We start from the raw sequence: 25,243 nt of genomic DNA on the forward strand, positions 1-25,243 counted from the left end.
TTTTCTCCTGAAAGAGTAACATAGCAAAAAAGGACCATGCAATAAACCAACATTTTTCAAATTTTTCTTACAGGCCAACAAATTAAAAGATCAACCAACCAACAAGAACATCAACTTAAGCCATCGTAGCCAACCAACAAACAACCCAAAAGGTGAAAAACTACTAAAATCAAGCAGACTAATATCTTTACATAAATGTTTTTTGTAAAAACTGTACGAAAACAAACAGAAGCCAAAAAACAATAAAAAATCATATATTAGTAATTCTGACATACTTTCCTTTTTTTTGTTATCATTTCAGATAATGTCAATGAATAAGACAGAAAATTATTGATAAGATGGTGCACACCCTTGTTGTTTTTTTCGGACTAGTTAAAGTTGCTTAAACAGGTTTTTAGGTTGGGTGCTCCTTCATGTGGCGTGTCCGTCCTTAACACATCAGTTTTAAATGTAACAAGAAAGTGTTACTATCAGATTGATGATAGCATCCCTGATCTTGGGCACGCCTTTGTGTTCTTGAAAATCAAGACTCCTTGTTGATTTCATCAAAGTTTGGATTTATTTCTTAAAGTTCATTATAAATGTATCATCATTTATCCATAGAGTTAATTCCACTCATATCAAACTTATGGCTGTTCCATTATGTTCCAATGCATTTCGGGCTTGTTTCCCTTCATCTGGGAGCTCTAAAATGCAAAATATAACTGTAAGCCACATGGCTATGCCATCATAATATACAATACATTAGTCAGTCGTCTAAGGAAACATTGTTTAAATACAGGAAAGCATTTAAATCACAGTCAACCAAAAGTACACAGAAAACCATGTGTAGAACCATATATCAAAAACGTGATGTGATCTTGGGAATATCAGGAGTATATTGGCGAGTGATGGGGGTGCTGAGGAATCTAGTATCAACATGCAGGGATCGATTTACTAAGTATATGCGTGTTAGCACAGGTGTTCAACATCTATGCCATGAAAAAGTGCTCCAAAAGGGGGTGGTGATGGACGGAGCATCTGAATCAATCAAACACTCACACCCAGTCAAAAGAACTGGGTTTAATCCATCACCGTTCTTTAACCCACTCTGCCACCCCAGTTCAGACATGGCTATATGCAAATCAGTCTGACCCTGTGCCTCATGGGAACAGTCCAGCCCGAACTGCCAAGACATGTATTCCCTGGACCGGAAACAAGCTTCCGAGGACCAGTTTCTGGCATTCCAGCCGTCTTCAGCCCGGCTTGCTTGAATCCAGTGGCAAAGTGAGCAAGGGACTCACGTCTGAGCATACCCTGCCACTCTTATGGCGGCCAAAGGCGGTACAAAAGGGGGTGGTGATGGACGAAGCATCTGAATCAATCAAACACTCACACCCAGTCAAAAGATCTGGGTTTAATCCATCACCGTTCTTTAGCCCACTCTGCCACCCCAGTTCAGACATGGCTATATGCAAATCAGTCTGACCCTGTGCCTCATGGGAACAGTCCAGCCCGAACTGCCAAGCCATGTCTTCCCTGGACCGGAAACAAGCTTCCGAGGACCGGTTTCTGGCATTCCAGCCGTCTTCAGCCCGGCTTGCTTGAATCCAGTGGCAAAGTGAGCAAGGGACTCACGTCTGAGCATACCATTTCACACTTATGGCGGCAAAAAGAGGTACAAAAGGGGGTGGTGATGGACGGAGCATCTGAATCAATCAAACACTCACACCCAGTCAAAAGATCTGGGTTTAATCCATCACCGTTCTTTAGCCCACTCTGCCACCCCAGTTCAGACATGGCTATATGCAAATCAGTCTGACCCTGTGCCTCATGGGAACAGTCCAGCCCGAACTGCCAAGCCATGTCTCCTTGTTGATTTCATCAAAGTTAGGATTTATTTCTTAAAGTTCATTGTAAATTTATCATCATTTATCCATAGAGTTAATTCCACTCATATCGAACTTATGGCTGTTCCATTATGCTCCAATGCATTTCGGGCTTGTTTGCCCTTCATCTGGGAGCTCTAAAATGCAAAATATAACTGTAAGCCACATGGCTATGCCATCATAATATACAATACATTAGTCAGTCGTCTAAGGAAACATTGTTTAAATACAGGAAAGCATTTAAATCACAGTCAACCAAAAGTACACAGAAAACCTTGTGTAGAACCATATATCAAAAACGTGATGTGATCTTGGGAATGTCAGGAGTATATTGGCGAGTGATTGGGGTGCGGAGGAATCTAGTAACAACATGCAGGGATCGATGTACTAAGTATATGCGTGTTAGCACAGGTGTTCAACATCTATGCCATGAAAAAGTGCTCAGCATGCGCAGTAATAAAACGGAATTTATATTCGTCTACCAGTGGGTTACTCAATTAAAGAAGGATCGGTGTATCTTAAATGAGGGTATAGAGCTTACGATAGGCTGATCTCCTTTAGGCGTGTTCTGTAAAGATAACACGGAAATTGTAAATGCCCACCTTTGGTGTGGGCTCAAGAGATAATTCGTACAGGTTCGATCGGCGAAACCGAATGGTAACTTACCGAAAAAAGTGTTGGCCTGCGGCAAGATAGGGGAAACAGTCTCGTTCGGTGCTGTAAGTGAGCGGGTGTTGTCGGCATTTGATAAAGGCGGACTTCCCATTATCGTCGGCCTTCTTAGTCTAGTGTATGACTGGTGTGTAATCATCATTAAAGAAGGACAAGTATAACCCTAAGTGTGGCAGCCATGTTTGAAGGGGAAACTAAAACACCGTAAAACTGTGTATGTGTGACTTGGTTATGTAATAACGGAATAACCTAAATCATGTACAGATAATCCAAACAACTTAATAACACATTGTATATATCATGCTGAATACGTATCCTGTGCAAAACCATTTCACTTGAGGGACTTCGTATCAGACATCATGTACCCCTTAGGGGGTATCTTCAAATGGAGCATGCAAATTCAAGGCGGTCATTTAATCCAAACGGCTTCATAGTCTGTAATTTAAAAATCCATGCCATCTCTCGCTGTAATAAGTACTTGTTATTGTCCATGTTTTCTCTCTTTTTAACAGTTTCCAAAATCATAAATTTCAATTGAGAAATGTTATGACGTGCCTCATTGAAATGGGTCGCAATGTTGGATTTTGCATTTCTGGTACGTATATTGGATTTGTGCTTGTTAATAAGAGTCTTGATCTTTCGCTCAGTTTTGCCAATGTAAGGCTTACCACATGGGCATTTTGTCAGATACACCACATTTTCACTATCACATGTGGCATTTACTTGCAACTTGATATTATAACCTTTCATTGGGTGGGTCACTGTATTGCCGCTGATGATGTTATGACAATTATTGCAGTTCAGGCAGGGTTTTGTGCCCTTTGTTTGTTGTGATTTTGGGGTCTTTTTGTTTAGTATTTCTTTGATGTTAGCATTCCTGGTGTGTGCAAATATCGAAGGATTCTCGAACATATTGCCAAAGTCAGGTTCTGTGCTTAATATCGGCCAGTATTTTAAAATGATTTTATTGTACGTCTCACTCATAGTGGAGAATTTTGATACCAGGACCATTCTTTTCTCTGTAGGTTTGTGCGTTCTAGCAAGAAGTTGTTCTCTCTGGATCAAAGATGTTTGTGTTTTGGCTTGTTCAATTAGACAGCTCGGGTATCCTCTGTCTAAGAATCTCTTACACATTTCTTCTATTCGGTCCTGAGTTAGTGTGTCATTTGATACTATTCTTTTAACTCGCATCATTTGGGAAAATGGTAGGTGATTTTTCAGTGATGATTGGCGGAAACTGCTGTAGTGCAGGGTATTGTTCCTGTCTGTCTTTTTCCGGTATAAATCAGTTTCAAAACCAGATGCTGTAAGGGTAATTTTGACATCAAGGAAAGTAATGGTGTTGTCATCGATTTCCCAAGTGAATTGTATACGATTGTTGGTCTCATTCAATGATTTGAGCGATTCTTGTAGTTTTTCTTTGGTGTTCGTCCAAACTATGAATACTTCATCAATATAACGTACATATAATTTCAAGTTGTTAATCCAGTTCGGGTTGTCATAGATATTCATTTCCTCATATTGTCCCATAAATATGTTAGCGTACATTGGTGCAGCACAATTTCCCATTGAAGTGCCGGATAGTTGTAGATAACTTGCATTGTCATATTCAAAAAAACTCTGGTAGAGTGTAAAGATCATGAGTTCCATCAGGAATTTTTGCATTCCAGGTTCTATATCACTCTCAATGATAGCCTTTTCCATTGCCTCAATCCCAGCGTCGTGGGGGATTGATGTGTACAAGGATTTCAAATCTGTAGTACATAATATCAAGTGTTCATCCTCATTTATGGTGATCTGTGTAATTTTAGATAAGAAGTCAGTAGTGTCTTTCACATAGCTCTTCAACTCTTTAACAATTGGTTGCATATACCTGTCTAAAAACTTGCCAATCGGTTCATGTATGGATCCTCTCATCAACACAATAGGTCTAAACGGTGGGTCCTCCAAGCTCTTGTGGATCTTTGGTGTCATTTGCATAGTGGGGCTTTTTGGATGTTCTTTTAACAGGTATTTCCTGGGTCTCTCGTCAATTATTCCATCCTCATGGGCTTTCTTCAATATGTCAGCTAGTGTTTCTTTGAAGTGGGTAGTTGGATTGTTGGCCAGCCTCATGTATGTTTGGTCATCATTGATATGGTCCAAGATCTTTTTTTGATACATCTCAGTGTCTACAATCACAAGAGCGCCCCTTTGTCAGCTTTTATGCATTTGATGTTGTCGTTATTAGCTATTTTTCTCAGTGTGTCGAAATCTTTTTGAGTGATATTCCTTTTATAGTTTTTTTTGTAGTTCAATTTGATCAAATCCTGTCTCACCAAATTTTCGAAAAGGTCAATGCACTTATGACTGGTGGATGCTTGGTATGAACTATATGGTCGCAAACCTTTCAATTGGTCAGGTTTCTGTGGAGTAGCTGGTAACACCTTGTCAAAAAAATATCTTAGCCTAAGCTTGCGCGTAAATTTAAAAGTACTGACTTCAAGTTCTGATTGGTTGGTTCCAGTGGTGGGGATAAATGATGTGCCTCGAGACAATAGTTTCATTTCTTGTGGTTATAGGTTGGTTTTAGAAATGTTGATCACTAAGTGTTTTTCTTCTTGTCTTTCTTCGGTACTGTACTCCTGGTACTGGGGTGACCTTTTTCTTTTTCCTTTTCTAATGCCCCTCCGCGGTTGTCTCTCTCTCCTTGGCCTTGGCCTAAAAAAGCCTTTTTTAGGCCAAGATACTAAAATTCCCAAAAAAACAATCCTGCTTCCCAATAATAAATCCATTCTTCTTTCTCCGGTCTTTACAGAAAAAAGTCTTTTTCCATTCTTTCAAACAAAATGCAGTATTTACAGTGAAATAAACTTAGTAAATACTAATATATCAACAATTTTTTTTAAACTTTAAATAACACGTGACCCGACGTGGGCATACACTAACAACAAGTTCGGGGACATGCTTAAAAGATATCAACTAAACATATAATTAAAGTATCTAAACCTCCCACTTCCCTCCTTGCAATAAATGTCACTCACACCATCATTCACAAATGTATATAAGTTTTAAAAGTTTCCTACCTGAGCGCAGGTCTCCTTGCTTCTGCTCTGTCCAGCGACGCTCCTCAATATGGCTGCCTTTGTGATTCACGTTTACGCGTATACATCATCTTGAGCTAACAAAAAACAAAACGGACACATTTTTGACTATTTTTTTAAAATAATAATATATGTTTAAAATCCATTTTTTTAATAAAATAAAGTTTACCAATATGGTTTTAAGATATTTTGAAAAATATAAAAATGATCTAAATTGAAAATAAAGTTGTCTAAATAATAAACTAAAATATACAGTCTTGCATTTTCACTTTTTATTAAAAATGTGTTATTTTACAATGTTCTACTGATTATTACTACATTTATTATACTGTTAAATACCTTTCTTACCTTTAGGATGCTCCCTTTTGCTTCTTTTCCATCCAGCGTTACTCTTCTAATAACTTCCAATATGATAGATGCAGCAATCACCTTGACATCTATTGAAATAAAGGAAGGACATAACTTTACATTGAAGTCAATGTAAAAGTGGGAACGTTTTTAAAAATAATTTTTTTAATTATTTATTTAATAAATAAATAAACATTAAAACATATTTTAGTAAATATATATATTTTTAAAAATTTAGATACGTTTTAAAATGTCTAAATCAATATTATTATTATTTTAGAAGTTGCATACAGAGATGACAGCCAGTTTGCATGTGTTGGTGCCGAGTTTTCTGTCCAAACCTTGCATATCTCTCTTCTTGCAAGCAATATTGCATAGAACAAAAATTTCCTTGCATGACCCTTTATGCTGTTATTCCATCCGAATATAATCAGGGGTAGTGTGATAGGTACCGAGATGTTAAGAATGGAATCCAAGGTCGCTTTCACTTCATTCCAGAACTGTAATATATTAGGACATTCTTTAAACATGTGGATGTCCGAAGCCGCAATATAATTGCATTTATTACATTTCTTCCCTGAGATGAATTTAGACAGTTTTAAAGGGGTAAAATAGGCTCGATGTATCGTAAAGAAGTGGTCACGCCTAAGCCATGCAGGTTTAACGCACTTATATAACAAGGTACAGGATTTCTGCCAGATTTGGATACGTTGGACCCCGAGCTCTGTCCCCCACAATTGTTCCGGCAGGGTAAATTCTCCATTGATCTCTTCTAACAGATTCCAGTACCACTGCGAAACTTCTTTACCCCTTCCTGGTTGTTCTACCAATTTTTCTTCAATGGTGCTGCTCTTCCCAAGTGTTACCCCTGACCTAGCCAATGCTTTGACCCAACTGTCTAGTTGTATAAACTTGAACCTCGAAAACTCTGAACCCACCACCACCAGCAACAGGTTGCCCGTAGAAGCTGGAACAAGATCACCGCCGACCAGCTCGCCGCCTCCCTGAGCCAGCACCCTCCGGCCAGCTCAGCGAACCCCAGCCAGGCCGCCGACAACCTCACGAAGTGGATCAGCAACTGCGCGGACGAACTCGCCCCACTGAGGACCCCGCCCAGCAGACCCGGCAGCAAGAAGGCCCCATGGTTCACCGACGAACACAAGAGCTCCAAGAAAAACTGCAGAGCCCTCGAGAAAGTCTGGAGAAAGGAGCCCATACCGGACAACAGGACCACCTTCAAGCTCGCCACCCGGAAGAACCACCAACTGATCCGCGCCGCCAAGAAAATGGCTTTCAAGAACCGACTGGACAACAACGCACACAACTGCAAGGAACTCTTCAACATCGTGAAAGAGCTCTCCAACCCCAACGCCGGAAACAACGACATCACCCCATCGCAAGACCTCTGCAACTCCCTCGCCTCCTACTTCCACAACAAGATCGCGGACATACACAACAGCTTCAGCACTCAACCGACCCACGCCACGACCACAGCAACGCCGCCCACCACCACCCTCCGAGCCTGGACTCCGATCAGCACAGAAGACACCGTCCGCATGATGAACTCCGTCCACTCCAGATCTCCGACCGACCCCTGCCCTCACCACGTCTTCAACAAAGCCGACGCTATCATCGCACCCCACCTGCGGGACATTATCAACACCTCCTTCGACACCGCCACCTTCCCCGAGAGCTGGAAGCATGCCGAACTCAGCGCTCTACTCAAGAAACCCACAGCAGACCCCACCGAACTCAAGAATTACCGCCCCATCTCGCTACTCCCGTTTCCAGCCAAAGTCATCGAGAAGACCGTCAACAAACAGCTGGCCGCCTTCCTCGAGACGAACGGATCCCTCGACCCCTCTCAGTCTGGCTTCCGAGCCAACCACAGCACTGAGACCGCCCTCATCGCCGCCACCGACGACATCCGAGCCCTGATGGACAACGGAGAAACAGCGGCCCTCATCCTCCTAGACCTCTCCGCAGCTATCTACACGGTCTGCCACCGCACCCTAGTGCAGCGCCTCAGCAACGTCGGAATCCAGGAGAAGGCACTGGAATGGATCGTCTCCTTCCTCGACGGAAGAACGCAGAGAGTCCGCCTTACAAGTCACAGGCCACCGAAGTCATCTGCGGCGTCCCTCAAGGATCCTCGCTGAGCCCTACCCTCTTCAACGTCTACGTGAGCCCCCTCGCGGCCATCGCACGCCAACACAACCTCAACATAATCTCCTACGCCGACGACACCCAGCTGATCCTCTCCCTGACCAACGACCCCGCCGCCGCCAGAGCCAACCTGCACAAAGGGATGAAGGAGGTAGCCGAGTGGATGACGACCAGCCGCCTGAAACTGAACTCAGACAAGACGGAGGTCCTCATCCTGGGTTTCTCTCCCTCCGCCTGGGACGACTCCTGGTGGCCCCCCGCCCTGGGCACCGCACCCAAACCGACGAACCACGCACGCAACCTGGGCTTCATCCTGGACTCCTCCCTCTCCATGACCAGGCAAGTCAACGCCGTCTCCTCGTCGTGCTTCAACATCCTGCGCATGCTTCGAAAGATCTTCTGGTGGATCCCCACGGAGACCAGGAAGACCGTCACCCAGGCCCTCGTCACCAGCCGACTGGACTATGGCAACGCCCTCTACGCCGGAACCACCGCCAAGCTCCAGAAGAGACTCCAGCGGATCCAGAACGCCTCAGCCAGACTCATCCTCGACATCCCACGAAACAGCCACATCTCCGGACACCTGAGAGACCTGCACTGGCTCCCCGTCAACAAAAGAATCACCTTCCGGCTCCTCACCCACGCACACAAAGCCCTACACGATCAAGGCCCGAGCTACCTCAACAACCGAATCAACTTCTACGCTCCCAAACGCCACCTCCGATCAGCCAGCCACGCCCTCGCCGCCGTCCCACGCATCCGTAGAGCGACAACAGGAGGAAGGTCCTTCTCCTACCTGGCCGCCAAGACCTGGAACTCCCTCCCGGCTGACCTGCGCCTGACCCAAGACCACCTCGCCTTCAGGAAGAAGCTCAAGACCTGGCTGTTCGAGCAGTAACGGCACCCCCCCCTCCCTTAGCGCCTTGAGACCCTACGGGTAGGTAGTGCGCTCTATAAATGTCTTTGATTGATTGATTGATTGATTGAAGGTGCAGTGTGCCAACCCATATTTGCAAGGTCACACAAAGCCACCCTGCATGGCTTTTCATGGCCTTGTAAATAAGGAGTAAAGCAATGCCTTACTCTGCTTGGACTTGGCATTCCAATGTTGTTGCCGTGGGCGTTCCCACACAACACTCATGGTTTTTGACACTGTCCCAGATTTACAACACAGCATAAATCTGTGGCAGCGTCAAAACTAACGCCTTCCCAAAGCAGGCATTATGAGGACGAAGGTTTACATTCCTTCTTATTTTTTCCTCTTTCCATTCTGCAGCACACATAGAATGAGGTAAATGCCTTTTTTGATTGTTTTTGTGCAGGATGGTGTCATGCCAACAACACATACAACCTAGCACCATCATGCTGTCTTGGCGCTCGTCTGCAGTTTGTGCACCGGCGCTGGCAGAAAAGACAGAAATACACTGTATCTTGTAGATATGGTGCATTCCTGCCCTTTTCTTTTGACTAAGGGGCAGAACAGCTGACATTCTTGCAGCACTGCCCTATGACAAAATATTGTAAATATGCCCCCCTGTGTTCTGAAAATATAAATAAGCACTAAGTTATAAGAGGGCTGGGTAAGGGTATGCATACCCGCTGGACTTTGTGGGGGGACGGGATCAGAAAGTCCTTCCCTGGAGCCAAATTTTGAAGAACATTTATTTTTGAGTTGCTGCAATCCAACTGGACACCCGCTTGTGGCAGTGGACCCCCGACCCAGTGAAACTCCCTCCTAAGCTCAGGGCAATGCTGGCTCCTGTGAGACACCTGTATCATCAGAAAAACGTTTTTTTTTAAAAGGGGAAGTGAGTGTCTGTGGTGGGTTGACCACATACAGGTTGTTGGTCCTGCTGCTAAACCTCACCGCACATGGCCTTTGGGGGGTCGGCTGGCCACGGGGATGGATGCAGGGCCTGGCCACACAATCCTATGCCATGCATGGCCAGCAGTATGTATGGTAACAAACTATTAATTTATATAAAAAAAAGTAGGAATTTACTGACAAAATCCAAGGTTTAATGTGACGTTGTAGTTAAGTACCGTAATAATATCTTACTTTGCATTGAAAAGGAATCTCAAAAAGTTACTGAAAAAAAGAAAGGTTGAAGTGACGTTATAGTTGGGTGAAAATGTCAGTCTAAAGATAATATTTTAAACTAACAAATCCACTGAATTTCAACAGTATTGGTCATTTTACGTACCTATAACTGGCGCCCTCTTCCTGTACTGCTTATGACCATACATATTACATCACACAACATGTTCTATGACATGATTGATAATATCACTGATAACATTTGAAAATACATCATTGATGACAACTCTATTCATGGTGGGGGTGCGAGTTATAGTCACTTGAAATTACAATAACTGGTGAATTTCAGTGATTTTTTTTTAGCTTCAAATGTTACGTTCAAACTGACATTTTCACCTAATTGTAACTTTAACCATTATCTTTTTGCACTGAAGATATTCACTGAAATAAAATGAAGGGTAAAATAAGGTAATAGTTGGGTGAGAATTTCAGTGACAACGTAACGTTTTAAACAAATGAAGTTACTGAAATTCAACAGTTATAATTATCTCAAGTAACTATAATTTGTGCCTTAAGGTAACTAAAACTCGCATGCTCGCCATGCACTGTTAATTACCACACACATTAATTCACTCATGATATCTTCTATGACATCATTGATAATATCACTGCAAAATTTGCAATGAAATTACTGATGACAAAACAGTGCATATCAGGGGGCGAGGTATAGTTACCTTAGGGCATTAGTTAGAGTTACTTGCGATAACTATAACATTGGTTTAACTTTTGTTTTTTCAGTTAATAAATATATATATTTCCCAAAAAAGCATTTTTGGTTTGGGGAGTCTAGCCAAGCCTAAGGCGGGCAGGGAGCTATTCAAAGAACCAGATCTTCAACATGTTGTGGAACTCAAGAATCAAGTAGGATACTCTGATGCATAATAGCAGGTTGTTCCATGCTTTAGGGCAGTGTAGGAAAAAGCTTGTCCTCTGGATCTCGTTTTGTGGATATATAAGAGGTGTCCAAGTAGGAGTCCTACCAAGCGGAAGATCTAGATGGTGTGAGGAAGAGATGCATTTCTTGAGGTATGCCTGGCCAGTGTAGTGTGAGGTGGACACCTGAGGTCATACTTTTATAGATTTTATTTTAGACTGCATACTTATCAAACCATATTATTTGGGTAGAAGTGGAAGAAGGCGACAAACAATGGTAAATTAGTCTGAACAAATTATTAAGTAGAAATTATTTTAATATGAGGCCATACCAAAGATCACAGAGATCGGCGATGTCCGCATTGATCAGCTGCCATCACCACATTTACCCAAAGTGCAGATGAAACCAACAACACCAGGATGCAGTGACTAACATATCTTGAGCTATTGACAATCCAATCTAATTGGATTCAGGACCCTATCCTGACCCTAAAATCGTAACAATATTAGTATTAGCTGATACAGTTCTTGTAGAGAATTATACATATTAGAAGAAGTAAACTTGTTTCTCTAAAAATTTCTTGACTGAGCATTTTTTTATGTTTATCGCAATACATACTAAATGCAATGAACTCATGCATTATGAACATAATTAAAATTTGAATGGAATTTCTTGAACAATGAAATATAATAAATTAGTGATCTTGCAAAAAAGAATTGTGATAAAAACGTTCTTTTGAAATTTCTGAAAAACTGAGGAAATAGAAGCAATGGGTCCTTCACTCAATTGTCACAAGGATACTAACTAACCTGTTGAATGCATTCCATTGCAAGGGGGGCATTTTTGTAAAAATTAATGGTAAACCTCGATTTAAATGCATAGAAACTTAAAAAGCACGATTTCAAAACTGTGAAGGCACCCATAACATACCTTAACTCTTATTGGAGTACAAAGTTCATTAATAAAGCTTGATATATTTCACTGTGAAACTGGGAAAAAATGTGATGCGTTAATGAGGGTAAGTGACTTGGCATGTGGTAAAGCCTAAGCTCCAATAATAGTTATGAAACAGCCCAAATGGTAGGAATGTTTAATGTAGATAGGGCAGGAAGGGATAAATACATTTTTAGAACAACAATACGTTTTGTAAATCAGCCCTATTTTGATTAATTGTATGCAAATCTATGTATGAGAAGTGTGGCTCACTGGTTAGAGCATGCAGACCCTGAAGCAGAGGTCAGACCCGGGACCAGGGTTCAATTCCCGACACGGCAGGGTCTTGAGCTCAAATGTCCATGGACTCAATAATTCTCGCTTCGGTGCCTGACCTAATCATGGGTCACACTCTGCAACTCTGGGCATTAAGCTTGCTTAATCTCCACAACGCCCGCCCCCCTCCCCCCCCCCCCCCCCGCGGCGGGATGCCTGGCTTTCACCTTGGGGATGCCCTGTAGGGGCTATCTCACAGGGAAAAACCAGGACGGGTTCCCAAGGCAAGCGTGGAGATACCCCTTCGGGGGTCGATTCTGGCACTAATAATAATAATATGTACGTATGTACTATTTGTATAGCACAAACCTAGTTAAAAAGGCTGTGGAGTGCTGCATGTTATGTGGATATTCAGAAAATTTGCTAAAGATCCGGCCAACTTAGACCTACGCTGACCACCATAACCATATTTTTCTCTATTATAAAATTATTTGATGTACTGTTCCTGAAGTGCTCTGCCTCCACACTGAGCATGTGTAGTCAAAGGGTACATTCCCATATACCTCCCCTTCACTATAACTAATTCTTAGCTAGACAGCTGCTGGCTTTCGGTGATCTTTGGCCTCTGTGAGGACCGTGTTAATTTGCCAAATTGCTGCAATAATGTGAGCTTATTTAGAGAGATGATTTCGGGACATTTTGAAATTATCCAAATGTCCAGTCGTGCTTTAGAAGGGCATCCAGTTGCTGACACTTAGCATCCACACAGATACTTGAGCAACCCTTCACAGACGGTAGGAAACCTGCGGAGCAGCAGACCCAGTGTGGGAGAGAGTGGGGTATATTTGTCGTTTATCACACCCTTTCTATATGGCTTCACTATTAGATTCCACTAGTCTCATTAGAACAAAGCCTTCCACAGAGGAAGTACCTCTCTACCCAAGGTCTGAGATTTCCCACAAACCAGACGTTAAAAAGTGTTGAAATACTTTGAGGAATGAGGATTAACTCACTTAACTCACTTGCTGCCGTCTAACTTTGGGCATATTTCCATGGGTACAGTGGGTAGCACCCATGGTATAAGTAAATGGCACCATTGTTAGAAGTGGGTAGCACCCGTGGAAGAGGAGAGGTGGTTAGTGAACCCCTAAAAATATTTGGGTCCTGTTCCTGAATCTTTTACAGAATAAGCACTAAGATGTATTCTAACTCTCCCCCAAGTCCTATCCCTCTTTTTCAATGTATGATTCATTGTTTTACTTACGCTGTTATTGGTTTCACGTGCATCGTTTTCCGTAATCAACATAGACAAGTAGTGCAGCTTTTTACAGATACAGCAGTAACCAAATTAATTTCAGTTTAGATTTTTCAAATAGCATTAACTTACAGCATCAAGATACACCTAGTCAAATTTATATCTGTTTGATATCGATGATGCAACTTCAATTTGAAATTAAATGATAAAGAAAAGCCCTGGCTTAAAAATAACAGGAGATGAATACTGATTGAAAAGTGGTGGAGTATCCTAGCAGTACAGACAGACTATTTGTATTCTCACAAAAAGTCTCTCTTGTAACAATTTACCTTAAATAACAAGTATTTGATAAATGTGAAGCAGCCCTTTACTAATTTGACTTGGGATTCGGATAACACAACTATATAAAATATTTTCCGCAAAAAAGTGCTGATTTTTGTGTATCAAAAGGTGAACAGGAAGCTGTAAGGGAGAAAGGTGTAGGCCTCTGGGAGCCTTGTACAGAGGGGAGTTTAAAGTTTGTAAAGAATTACAGTGTTTTGTATTATGTGATGCGGATATATCCATCATATGGCTGTATTAGACTTCATTGAGGTCCACAATATCGACAATTATATTGTATCCACTACATAAACATACCCGCTGCATCACACGTTCTGTATGTATTTACTGTTCTTAGCTCCACATTAACTTATCAAGACTTACAAATAGATGTAGCGCTCGCAATCATTTTCGATATATCGCATGTTCTAAATATAGCGCAGGCCTCACCATTGTAATCTATGGAAGGTGAATGATTTAAAGTTAAGAAATAAAATACCACGATATCTATCAATAAAAAGTCAGTGGCAATGATTAACGAGTGGGAGATATCTGCAGCATTGATACAAGCGGAACAAATAATCATATATTATTTTGAAAATTCACATATGAGGATGATTGACATGATGTGCTGGCAATTTGGAGCATATATATTCACATTTCATCAAATGTTTATAACTAGTTTATCCAGCAAACTACATGAACACATTAATTAATAAATTATTAAACTTAACATATTAAATAGATTGGTGAAGTTGCGCGGTCGATGTCACAATATTCCTTCCTTCTTCTGAAACAATCACTATATGAAAAAGAGTGCTCCATTTCATGTCAGCTTATAGGAAAAAAACAGAATTCATACCGTGCTTAAGTAAGTCTTTATGAAGACAATATAAGTGGCATCCAAATCAGGCATTAACTGTACCTTAGTTCAGAAGTTGAAATATGTAAACATGCTGGGGCTGGGAAATAGAAAAAAGTCTGCTTCACAATTGACTATTAAACTTAAATGCTTTCAACTTTTTGAATCTGTTGCATGATACATTTAATTAATACGTGAAAAGCCTTAATAAAATGGGTACATTTTACAAAGTGAAATTTGTCTCCAGTGCCAGTGAAATTGTTTTAATCTCATACTAATAACATTAATCCTGCTAGGCTTTCTATTGTACCATCAAGACTAAACACAGATAAATAGGCCTTCAGAGTTTCAATTTTGCATGCACATTAATACCCCGTAATTTATTTGGAAAGGACTTCGCTTCTAGTTCAAGCTGTACAAATATAACAACTAAAGAACTTACACATGTTAAAGCATAAATTACCCTAATAACAGCAGTAACCCCAAACAACAAATGTTCTCTACAATTTATTCATTTGACCAAAACCAAAACACAGACAAGCGCTTTCTTTTCCGCACTATCCTACATTCCTGAGCAGAAATGAACATTTTACGCCTTTGAACATGACTGCAATCCAGTCACCCCGATGCAGATGTAGACGAAACACGGATATGTTGTCTCCTGTCTTCATGAGTGAACTTGGCTTTCATCGCCTTGACACGTCCAGAGCACAGAGCAAAGATAAACAGCATGAGCGTCACTCAAGGAGATGTGGTTTATTAATACAAGTGGGGCGAGCCGCCTTCTCTCCTAATACACTGCTGAAAATTACAGAGGGTTTGTGTAAATAAATGGGAAGACTTTAGATGAAGGGAACATTCTGAAAAAAATGTGAGAATAAACATACAATTTTATTGCTCCAAGGATGTGAGCTAGTGCTGCTGTAGGCTTTAAAGAGCCCATTGGGTTTTAGAATGCAGAAAAACTCCTTCAACTGTGAACCAAGAGACCACCCCAATTCCAAGATAGGTGTTTTCAAATATGTGGCAAGTTGTGCCCATCACAGCACACAAAACAGTTCATACTGAATGAACAGTAATTTATCAACGGCAACACCCATAATTAATTTTAAATACCCAAAGAACAGCCACAGAACTCGCCAAGATATCATTTGTGATGGATTTCAACCTTTAGGTGTGCAGCCAAACTGAGTCAGAAGTGATCTTTCCACCACTTTCCAAGCCCCTGATTTCAGCAACATTCTTCCTGTGTTCTATGCATAGACTCGAGAGGTTATACTTTTCACCACCCAGTTCACTATTGAACAGATATTTTCTGAACATCCACATACTCCTCAATCATGTTATCATTATTGAACTCCTGCCTTGTGACTCACTACTTTCCCAACTCAGTTCTCCATTTCTTTGTGGTGCAGTTGTTGTCTCTCCCCTCAGTGCTCTACAAGGGAAGACTTTACTATCACAATCATGAACTGAGCATGTAATTAGGCTCCATTCACTCTAGAAACTACAAAGTGAGCAACCCAGTGTAAACATAGAAGTAGTCTATTACCATGCATGGGTATATGGTTGAAGTAATAGAAAAGGGTAGAAAGGAAGGTGGCATTGGAAGATGGCTGGGAAAGAAATTCAATTGCTGCAGGTTGAGAAAAGAAGTGGTTAACACTACATCAGGTGTAGTAGTGGAAATAACAGTTATTTCCTATTCATGTCACTGTAAAGCCACAGACCATAGGCTCAGGTAAAATGGACTGAAATACAAATCACGAAATATACTTTTTTAATACAGCAATATTCATTTGGAGGTGCGCCTTGAATCTTAATCTGTTCAGGAGACAGATGCTGAATCTTTTGGTGACATATTAATTATTTTCTAGCTCCTTGGAATTCAACTGTGTAAATAGTTGGGATTTACCTTGGATAAACACCTTATTTGAGAGTTGCATGCACAATGACTGTAGTGTGAATATTTCTGAACTGGAAAGAAGTTAGAAGCATGAGGGCCTCATCTGAGTATTCGGCCTTTCTGAAAGACATTTTAATTTAACAACAGCCTTGGTCCAGCTACAAATGATGACTGAAAGATGTTGAAGTACCCTTGAGATAATTCTAAAATATACCACCATTGTGTTTGAGACAACTTTAGTTTTTCAGAGGAATAGTCATAAAAGTGTGCCGTAGTTATTTGTGATCAGTCTGGTTTCAATGAATAACTATGATTTGATGGTTAGATCTGTAGGCTCAGCAAGCTCCCTTTATCCAACATCAGAACAGTGTTTTAAAAAAAATTAAATACTCTAAACTATGAAACACACTCATAAATCAAAAGGCTGAAAAACTATAATAGGTTCTAAGTTTGACAAACTTGAAAGGCTCTCAAAGAGGCGTGGTCTCAGCGCCATGAATGATGGCTGCCTGACCTCTGAACTCAGCCGCACCTGGTCCTTTGGTGAACCGCGGGTGCGTTTCTACGTACCTCTCACATGCAGTCTTCGCCGACTTCAACGTTGGAACATGCTGTGCACCCGATGATGGACCTTTAAGACGTTTATACAGCGTCTTTCTCCTCCTTGCATTCTTTCACCGCTGCTTCATCACAGTGCGGCCGCGGCTGCCATTTTGAGTGATGTTCTCGTCGGGAGCTCTCCTACTCCACAGCCTGCCTCATTATTCTGCTTTCTGGGCATCGCTGGAGAGGAAATTGCTGTGAGACATGGTGAGCTGCTTTTTTATGCTGTTTTTTAAATTTTTTATGGCATTTATCCACTTCTGTTAGTGGCTCATTATAGCGGCTGCCATTTTGTTTCATTCGTTACCTCAGAATGCTCCTTTAAACTGTCACTACCAACAGTTATTTTACTGAACGCTGAGTGTTTTGGTTCTTGCCACTATTGCTGAGGAAGTTTTTTTGTTGTTTTTTTTACCTGCCTGTGGGCCTCATTAATTTATCAGCTTTGAAGCAACTATTTCTCACTCTGATTTTACTTCTTTACTGGCATGAAGCTGCTATATTTATATGTGCACTATATCTGCGACCTCTGCATATGGGCAGATTACGTAAGCCACAATTTATTTTTGTGCCTAAAACCTCTTTTGTGGAGACTCCTTCAACTCCTGTGTCAGCTATCAATAGTAATACGTCGCTGTCTTCAAATATGGCTGGTGCGTCATCTAATCGCTCCCAGACTCCACAGACACTACAACATAAAGCCTCTCCACCTACATCAACTCCTAAGTGTCTAAAACAGGACTCTCCTCCTCAAGATAAATTGTCTCCAGTTATTTCCATGGAATTGCTGTTAGATGAAATACAGGCACTACGTCCATTTGTGGAAAAGATTAATAGCAAAATGCAATTCTTGGAGGAAAAATGGTCTTCTATGGAGGGAAGAGTGTCTGCAATGGAACAACAAATATCTGTAGTGCAAGTTGACTCTCAAAGAATTAGCTCATTGGAGAAAGAGGTTCATAGGTTGCAGCACCACACTGAGGATTTGGAGAATCGTAATAGACAGAACAAGCTTCGTACTTATGGCTTGCCTGAATCCCTGGAAGGGGATGACCCTGTTGCCTTCTTCCCGTCTTTTCTCCTAAAGCTGCTTGATATGCCTCCGTCGACGTCTCTCAGTGTCCAATGAGCTCACAGGCTCGGCCCTCTCCTCCACTCTCCTCAGCAGCATCTTCTTTATCAAATCCAGCTTTAACTAGACCTCGTGGTGTCATCAACCTTTTTCTGAAGTATACCGATTTACTATTGGTTATGACTGCTGCTCGTTCAAAGCGACAACTCTCTTGGCTTGGTCAAAGAGTTTTTATATCGCAAGATGTCTCTAATGTCACTGTTGCCAGGCGTAAAAAATTTCTCAGCCTTTGACCTTCTCTCTGTACTTTAGGTGCCCGTTACAGACTTTTTCATCCTTGTATCTTTAAGGTGACTTACCAAAATCGCACTCTCTCCTTTGAGGAACCAGCGGAACTCAGGAAGTTTTTTCACACCCATTCTTCAACCAATAGGGTTGTTTCTGATGGTCCTTCCAATGGTTGACTTTAGACGCTTACTTTTTATCTTTCTTCTGGTTATGCAAAATGTGCATGTTGTTGTTACATATGTTCTAAAGTAGATCATTGATCTTTTTACTACTTCTTTCTTCCTTACTTATTCCATATTATCTCTTACATCTTTTCTATTTGTTCATTTCTCCTGTCTTAAATTAGTTTTTGACTATTGGTCCGCATACTCTTCTCTGTTCATCCTGGTGTGTTTGAGTTCCCTGTTGGGACATCCCGACTTCCGTCTGTCACCATTGCCCCAGTCTCATTCTGTTTTCGGCCCCTTCAGGTATGTCTTTCAGTCGTCCTTCCTGGATATGTACTGTCTCTCCTTGTATTTCTTCTTCCTCCCTGACTTTTGCCCTTTCTTCCCTAAGTACCTTTCTCTACTCTACGTGTGTTTTCTCTCACTATTTTTTTATTGATGCATATTGGGTTCAGTGTAACATTTTGAAGTTTTTGCATTTGCGTTGGCTTTTTATTTCTCTATCCTCTACTTGTCCTTTCCCTTTTCATTTTTTTATTAAGGTATTTTAGATTTTATACCAGTACTTAATGTTTTTTCATTCAGAATAATCTCATGGAATGTGAAAGGTTTTATTAGCCCAATTAAGAGACAGAGAATTCTTTCTCACCTTGCTTCTTATAATCCAGATCTAGTACTTCTTCAAGAGACCTACCTCACCAAAGCTGAGGCTTTGAAATTAAAAAGGGGCTGGGTTGGTACAGTTTTATTCTCTCCCTCTGTTAATAAAAAGAATGGTGTCATAACTTTATGTCATAAGAAATTAAATTGTAAGGTTTTATCCCAAGAACATGATGCAGATGGTAGATGGTTACTTGCTAAATTGTTAATTAATAATGTTTGTCTTACTGTTTTTAATGTCTATGGCCCTACGCACCCTGACTGTTCCTTCTGGCCTAATGTTCAACAGAAATGTGTCCAATTTCAAAGTGATTTTTTGTTCTAGGTGGTGATTGCAACCAAGTTATTGATCCATTTATTGATCTTCAATCCCAAGTCAGATTTATCCCTACTATTAGGATAGCATGTGGAAAACCACCCAACCGCCATGGAGGCGGAAACCAACCGCCCGCCTGCACCGCGGATACACCGCCGGCCACATTAGAATCAACCGCCACTAAAGACCGACAGCGGCGGTAGCGGCCCAAGCAAACCCGTCCGACGCGGGCGGTGATGGCCAAAAATCGACCACAGCAGTCGGAAAAGCTGCGGAAAAGCTGCAACCTGCCGCAAGGACAGCGGACACACCGCACGGGAAACTAAGATAACCCCGAGGGTGTCGCGGTCGGAACCGCTGTTACCGACTGCCGCGGTCGAACACAGGAGTGAATGGGAAAAATAGCAGAAGAGCTGCAGCATAGACACCGCAGCACACGGGACATAAAAAACATGGCGGACGATGCCAAAGCACTGCAGTGATGCCAAACAGTGCACAAATAAAATCAGCCATGCCCCCAATTACATTACACACATACAAATAAAAAACCAAAAAAAAACCCTGGACAACTCCAACAACACACCTGACACCCAAAATCCATTTGGACACACCCACACAGCTGAGTATAAAGCCAACCCATTCACAAACCACAATTCTTTGCAACATTCCAGAATAGAAGGCCGTACCCCACACCTAACAGGAGAGGCAAAAGAGCACAGCACACACACACATCCACCACCACCATCATTACCACCTTTACACCAGCACATATAATCACACAGCACACAACACACCTCACACCTCAACACCATACCCCTGCACCCACACCCCTGCACCCACAAACACCTGAACCACCACACACCATGACAACACCAAAAATGTCCACATTCACCGACAGTGAGATGACAAGCATGGTCAATGAGATCGTAAGCGTTGAACCACAACTGTTTGGTAGCCTGGTCCAACAGACACCATTAGCCACAAGGACACAAATGTGGGAAAGGATAGCCCAAATGGTGAATGCAGTAGGGACCACCCCAAGATCCAGGAAGGAAATCATGAAGCGGTGACATGATCTCAAGAGGGTTGTCAAGGAGATTAGGAGTAAGAACTGGACGCTGGCAAATGTGACAGGCAGTGGCCCTCCCCTCCCACAGAAAACATTCACACCATCGGAGGAGAAGGTGCTTGCCATACTGCTTCCTGAGAGTCTCACAGGAGTAGCCGGGGGAGCTGAGGCTGGTAAGTACAAACAAATGCCCACCAACACACTGAGAAGTACTTCCTTGCAATACCAAAACACCATTACACTGTCCACCCTCACACAACAGGTGGCTAGCCATCTTGCTTAGGAGGCCTATATGGAGGAGGGAGTCCTGCACTACCACTACCAACATGCCCCCTGTCCCACAGCTGAGCAGGATACAGGCCTCCCCCACCCAGGAGCATGTGTCAGCCATTGCACTGTCCACCCTCACCTAACAGGTAGGTAGCCATCTTGTATTGGAGGACTGTTTGGGGATGGGAGGGCCTGCATCACTACTCCCAGCATCCCCCTTGTCCCATACTCCAGCAGCATGGAGGCCTCCCCCACCCCTGAGCATGTGTCAGCCATTGCACTGTCCACCCTCACCTAACAGGTAGGTAGCCATCTTGTATTGGAGGACTGTTTGGGGGAGGGAGGCCCTGCATCACTACTCCCAGCATGCCCCATGGCCCACACTCCAGCAGCATGGAGGCCTCCCCCACCCAGGAGCATGTGTCAGCCATTGCACTGTCCACCCTCACCTAACAGGTAGGTAGCTATCTTAACTCTTCCTGATGTGTGTGTGTGGGAGACCTACATCCCGAAAAGCAGCAACAATTGCATGCAATGCATTGACATCCAACATGTATGAGTAAATGATGTTCCTCTGCACTATGAAATTACACACAGTGTCACCATGAATTGTACTACTGCTGACTTCATATTTGTGTAGTGTACAGACAGCACTTGCACAGTGCCCAACACTGACCATTCCCTATCTACTCGACAGGTGATGAAGAACTCACTGCTGAGGACCAGACCAACGACCAGCAGAACCAGTCTCCTCCCCCGGCACATGGACTCTCAGATGTGGACTCCCAGGACAGTTTGGACGATGAGTTCCAGCCCGGCCCATCTGGTGTGCCACAGACCCAGAGGTCCCAGAGGTCCCAGGCCCCCATCCTCCCCACCACCATGTCTGCTGCAACAACAGCGCAGTAGACCCCTGCTGTCACGGCCTCAGCCTCCACCGCAGCCACCGCAGCCACCACCGTCACCACCGCCACTGCCACTACCACCAGTACCACCTGCAGCACCCTCCCTGTCCCAGGGGATGAGCAGCCCACAGCAACTACTGTAGAGGGCAGGGATAGAGTGCGTGGACCGACAGTGGCGAGGCAAGAGGTCTGTGGCAGCAGAGCAGGTGGGAGGGCCAGGGTCACCACCAGACCTCGGGAGGAGTGGACACCATCCCTGGACCACTTCACCAGAGTAGTGGAGGCATACCAAGAGGTCCAGGGACAAAGTGGACGGTCGGATGAACTATTAAGGGAGCTCATCCTGCTGAAGAGGGCCATCGACAACCGCCTTGGACAGATGGTGGACCTCATGGGCCAGCAAGTGGCTTTGCAGAGGAACAGGCCTGTGTCCCAACCACCATCTCCGTCCCCTCCTGTTGTGCCGCAGGATGACAGTGCACCATCCTCCCCTGCACCAACAGAGAGGGACGAGTCCCCTCATGCCGCTGGCCATTCAGCAGGCCCCCCACTGCCAAAAAGATCTTGGGGGCGTCCAAAGAAGAGCCTGGGAGTCTCCAGAGGCAAAGAACCTGCCACACGCCAGTCACGGAGCCAGCCGTGATGACAACCCTCTTCCCTACTGCATTGACTGTTTGGACTGTCTTTACCCACATTTCCTTGGCAATGGCACCCATCTGTTGGACTGGGTCACCACATCCATGTGGACACTACTCTTGCATCTCATTGAACAAGACTGTCAACTCACTGCTCATTCCCCACTGTCATGTAAATATTCCCGCACAAATCACATGTCCACTTTCAAAATAAAATACCTGATGCACCAGATTTTGTGCAGTATCGTTTTTAGTGCAATATTTACAATGTTGACAATGTCCATGATGTGTCCAAATGATGTACAGTATGTAGTGCAGGATTCATCTGTTGCACCTAGGGAGACACAACAGAACAACAGTCACTAGTCTCATTGTGGCATCACAGGCAGAACACTACACAAAACATACACAATACACTACAGGCTCACTAGACAATGGGCTGCAGGTGTGAACAAATAGGGTCCAGCATACGTTCACATATGGAACGTCAATGTCACTTTTAGCACACACAGGTGACTGAACCTGTGCCTGTCTGTTACACCAGCGCATAGCCCTTCACAACAACAGCAACCACACCACACAATGTACACGTTGTACCTCGTCACCCACCTTCAAGTGAAGTAGCGTTCGATGAGCTGCTGGCGCAGGTCTACTCCTTCATCCTCTCCACTGTCCTCATCACTAGACTCAGGTCCTTGAGCAGGTGGTGGCCTTGGTTCCCCACCATCGTCCAGGAGCAGGGGAGCCCCTTGTGGATGGCCAGGTTGTGCAGCATACAGCATGCCACAACGATCTTGCATACCTTCCCAGGCGAGTATGCCAGTGCACCTCCTGTCCTGTCAAGGCAGCGGAATCTAGACTTCAGCAGGCCAAAAGTCCGTTCGATTCCCCGTCTGGTCCTGCCATGGGCGTCATTGTAGCGGATGTCAGCCGGAGTCCTTGGATTCCTGAGGGGGCTCAACAGCCATGGCCTACTGGGATATGCTGAGTCACCTGTGAATGACAAACACCCATTGAAATGTTGCACAGCCAGAGTGCAGCAGGTAACACACAGCACACCATATCAGTATGCATACTCACCCACATCCAAGCACGCTCGAGATGCAGATTCTCCATCATCTGGGGCACCATGCTGTTCCTCATGATGTACGAATCATGCGCCGAGCCTGGATACTTCGCACACACATGAGAAATGGTCATGTCCACAAGGCACACCACCTGCACATTGATAGAATGATAATGTTTGCGGTTCCTATATATGTGCTCTGTTGCCTGTGGTGCCACCAGGAAGGAACCTGTCGCAAAAAAAGTGGAGTGCTGCCATCACCTTGTACGTGGGTGTGAATGCCGTAGTATAGTGACGGCGAGGCTGCAGGTGGGGCTCCAATAGATCACACAGGATCTTCAGTGTTGGTCTGTCAAGGCGGAATTTCCGTATTATTGCAATATTCTCCATGTCCTCCAGCACTGTCAGGTGACATAGGAGATTTGGCCTCCTCCTAGTTGAGAAGTAAAATAGTAAATGTCAGTGACAACCATCATGAGATGACCACAGCACATACCATCAATGATGGCATGGAAAAACATCGACTGCCTGAGAGATGCATGGCACACCAGGTTACATGGCTGGCCTTTTGATACACACAGAGGGCACACCTCTCCACTGTCAATACACAAGTGCCACAAACACATCGGAGAATGTGATAGCGCATATACTGGAGATCACAATTCACATGTGCATGCAAGGTTCAGCAACATCCGGCAATGTTTTGGAAATTACCATGTCTGTATCACACCCATCTGCTGTACCTGTCACACCTCTGTGCATCATCTAAACTCTGCACACATCCATCAACACAATGATCACAGTATCAGGAAAACGTTCAGTTGTGTGCATGAGCTTTTATGAATGCACCAGTCTGATATGAGACAATGCAGTGACACAAGCCTTGGCAAGGTCATCACTGACCCACAACAAATTGATTTGTACTACATCATTAACACCAGCTCAAGAGTGTGAAGCATCATCAGCCATCAAATGCATAACTAATATGCCAGTGACCACAGACCAAAGTGTGTCACACTGAATGTGCGTCCACCTGTGGATGACATGGAAGTATGGCATAGTGTGCACAATGATGTGCCCTTCACCATGTTGCTGCTGTGTTCTTAGACAGTAGCTATTAATGGTCATGAAAATAGCGGTACCAACCGCCTGTCCCCGGCGGTGTGACACCAGCACCACCCCCATCACAAGTGTGGAAGCCATTGGCATATGGACAGGTGTACATGGCGGTGGGCATGCTCCGCCGCATGAATTGCGGTACCAACCGCCTGTCCCCGGCGGTGTGACACCAGCAACACCCCCATCACAAGTGCGGAAGCTATTGGCATATGGACATGTGTACATGGTGGTGGGCATGCTCTGCCGCATGAATCGCAGTACCAACCGCCTGTCCCTGGCGGTGTGACACCAGCACCACCCCCATCACAAGTGCGGAAGCCATTGGCATATGGACATGTGTACATGGCGGTGGGCATGCTCCGCCGCATGAATCGCAGTACCAACCGCCTGTCTCCGGCGGTGTGACACCAG

General features: G+C 43.6%; 1 pseudogene; it reads left to right on the forward strand.

Annotated features, from left to right (window-relative positions):
• The first annotated feature begins 20,631 nt into the window (after nucleotides 1-20,631).
• On the forward strand, nucleotides 20,632-22,655 carry LOC147747285 (uncharacterized; annotated as a pseudogene).
• The last annotated feature ends 2,588 nt before the right edge of the window (nucleotides 22,656-25,243 follow it).

Source organism: Lissotriton vulgaris, chromosome 1_1, assembly GCF_964263255.1.
Source record: "Lissotriton vulgaris chromosome 1_1, aLisVul1.2, whole genome shotgun sequence".
NCBI lineage: Eukaryota > Metazoa > Chordata > Amphibia > Caudata > Salamandridae > Lissotriton > Lissotriton vulgaris.